Source organism: Arabidopsis lyrata, assembly GCF_000004255.2.
Source record: "Arabidopsis lyrata subsp. lyrata unplaced genomic scaffold ARALYscaffold_7, whole genome shotgun sequence".
Classification (NCBI taxonomy): domain Eukaryota; kingdom Viridiplantae; phylum Streptophyta; class Magnoliopsida; order Brassicales; family Brassicaceae; genus Arabidopsis; species Arabidopsis lyrata.
In genome coordinates, this window is record NW_003302549.1 from 20,567,337 (window position 1) to 20,570,687 (window position 3,351).

The window sequence follows — 3,351 nt, forward strand, 5'->3', positions numbered from 1 at the left end:
ATCTAAGAAAGCAGAATACAACAAGAATCCAAAGAAAATAAGCGACACATCAAAATGAAAAACATATGTTGAATTACAATGGTTCACTGATATAAAAGAAAAGAAGACAAATTAATTTGATAAAACAGATACTAAACTTTCGAAATAATAAACAAAATCTCCATGGGAGGTAGGCTGGTAGACTAAATCATAAGATTTGGTATGGAGATCATGTATCACGAGTGGGTCTGCGACACCACAACCTTGAAGCAATAACTTTTTCTTCTCCAGGATCGCTATTGGTAATGCCGGATCGCAGGGATCCCGAAACCAAGACATACTTTTGGTGAAATCTAGCGAACACAATTTCTTCCATGTCCCCGAATCGAACGACCATATCACTTGTTGGAGCCAACTTAACTCGGAAACGCACAAGCGGTTATCAAGAATGCACATGTTGATTTTGTCAGGGTTAGGTAGATGGTCAAATGGAGCTTTAGAGATGACTTGAAAAGTTTCCGTGTGAAGATCGAAACGTAGTATTAGTACATTGGTTTCTTCTTCAGTTAACCAATAAAGTGACCCATCTAAATACACTGGATTGTGGTAAAGAATCCGATAAGGAGAGGCAGGGACAACGTACCTCCAAGCGTTAGTGCTAAAATCGAAAACTTCACAAGTAGTAACATTGTCTAGGCCACGTTCATGTGAGTTATACAAATCAACCAGTTACAAGTAGTACCATGGCCTTGCGAGTAGTAGCTAAGAGGGATCTTGTTGATCGTAGTAACAATGGACGACCCCAACTTAACTCTCGTTCTTGGATAATCAAAATCTTCAAAGGGTACGAATAAGACATCTGGATCTTGTGATTGCATGCGACGGCTCAACTGTTCTTGTTGGAAACGTTGGGACTCGATTGTTGATTTCCATGTCTTGGATACGGACTTGAATCTTGACAGAGGTTTCACAGGAAGTCTTTGGAGGATTAGCTCTACGACATGGTTTGGTAGTAATTCCATACTCGAGCACATAATTGTCTTGTCTCAAAACTGATCAAGACACGATGGATCTACGCTTATATTTATATACACGAGCTGAGCCAGAAACCGGGAGAAAAAAAAGGAAAACTTCAATTCTTTCGATTTAAAAAGGAAAATCTCAACACTTTCCCTTTTTTTTTTTAGAAAATTATTTATTACGTTTGTGAATAATAAATCTCTCTCAAGAAAATAAATATTACGGATTTTTATCAAATCAAACCACAATAACAAAATAATAACAAATAATGATAGTGGGCATCAAACATTGGCTTTTTTTTTTTTAATCCACCAATGCCTTTTTTTTTTTTTTTTAATTCAGAAACTAAGCTGATCTTCTTCTAGATAATTTATTGGAGTTATGCAAAGTCGCTCTTTTTCTCCATGCATGATCTGTAGAATTTGATCTATCTTTTATATTCAGAAACAGTCCACGTGAACAGTGCCTTGCTCAACAAGAAACAGTAGCATCACTCTACCTACAACAGTGCCTTGCTCAACAAGAAACAGTAGGAGTAAGCTTTTAGTGAAGTGATATGAGAATTAAGGTACATAAGTTTCTTCTTCAACGCAAACTATACAAGGAAAAACTGAATTGCCTAAGTGTCATGTTGGTTCAAAATCCATTTTTATCGTTGAAGGTAATGGTGATCTTGAATGTGACATAATTTTGGAAAAATCCTTTGCTCAAATTAAGAAATAACATCATTATTTTTTAACCCTTAATAGTTTGAAAACGTTATCTAATTTTAAAACTTAAATGTTGGTATCCGTATTGCATGCAAAAATTCAAAACTATTAATAAATTCACATTGCTAATTTCATAAATTTTAAAATACTTTTTAATTGACATGAAGATGCCTTAACTTTCATAACAAACAAAAATATAGAAAAATATTTTGGGTTTCTGGAAAAGAAAATATTAAAATATTTTATATTTCTATCAAAATAAAATAAACCGGTCTCGTCAAAAAAATAGAAAAAACTAGAGAAATTGCCTCTAATAGTCCCAAATCAAGTTTTTGGCACAAGAATAGCACTCAAAAGTTTATTGGACAAAAATAGCACCTTATTTTTGATTTTTTAAATTAATAAATAATTATAAATAAATACCAAAAATTAAAAATTCATCGTTAATATTTTCTCGCCAAAACAAAATCCCGTCAAAATTTTCCAGCCAAAAAAAATATCGTCAAAAATTTTCCGCCAAAAAAAATTCTGTCCGACTTTTCCTGCAAAAAAAAAAATCCAAAAAATTCAGGAAGGATTCTACGAAATTTAGGAATGATTTCACGTAATTTAGGAAGGATTTCACGAATCGGGAAACTCTTCCTGAATTACGTGGAATCCTTCCTAAAATTCAAGAATTCATGAAAGCCTTCCTGAATTACGTGGAATCCTTCCTGAATTTCGTTGAATCCTTCCTGAATTTCGTGTAATCCTTTTAGGAATCCTTTCCTGAAATTCAAGGAATTTTTCCTAAATTTCGTGAAACCCTTCCTGAATTTTGTGGAATTTTTTTTTTGCGGGAAAATGTTGAAAAAAAATTTGGCGGGGAAATTTTGATAAAAGAATTTTGGCGGGAAAATATATTTACGTGGCGGGTAAATTTTTGGCGGGATAAAAATATATATACCTTTGTAGTTTATTGATTTGATCATGAGAAATCTTAATTAGTCAAAAATTCTAAAATCTAGTTGAATATATATATATATTTATCTTTAGAGTTTATTGATTTGCTCATGAGAAATCTCAATTTACCCAAAAAATTAAAATCTAGTTGACTATGCATTGTATAGAAAGGTTGTTACTAATTTAAAGAAAGATAAGTCACTTTTATTATTGTTACAAATTAAGACCTATGAACAATTTAATAACTGAATTTAATAATTAAAAAAAATGTCATGAGAAATATCAATTAAGTAACAACAATTTAGAATTTAGTTATGAATTGTATATAAAGTTATTTTCAAATATATATATGAACTATCGCCAGCCGGATATAATTTAACCCGCATGTAAGAACTTTTAAGGACTCGATGCTCCTAAGACCATCTCCATTGCAAGGTTTTTAACCTTGTTTTTAGCTTAATTAAGACCTATGAACAATTTAATAACTGAATATAATAATTAAAAAAGAAATATCATGAGAAATATTAATTAAGTCAAAACAATTTAGAATTTAGTTATAAATTATAAAAAAAGTTATTTTCAAATATATATATGAACTACCGTCTGCCGGATATAATTTAACCCGCGTGTAAGAACTTTTAAGGACTCGATGCTCCTAAGACCATCTCCATTGCAAGGTTTTTAACCTTGTTTTTTTAGC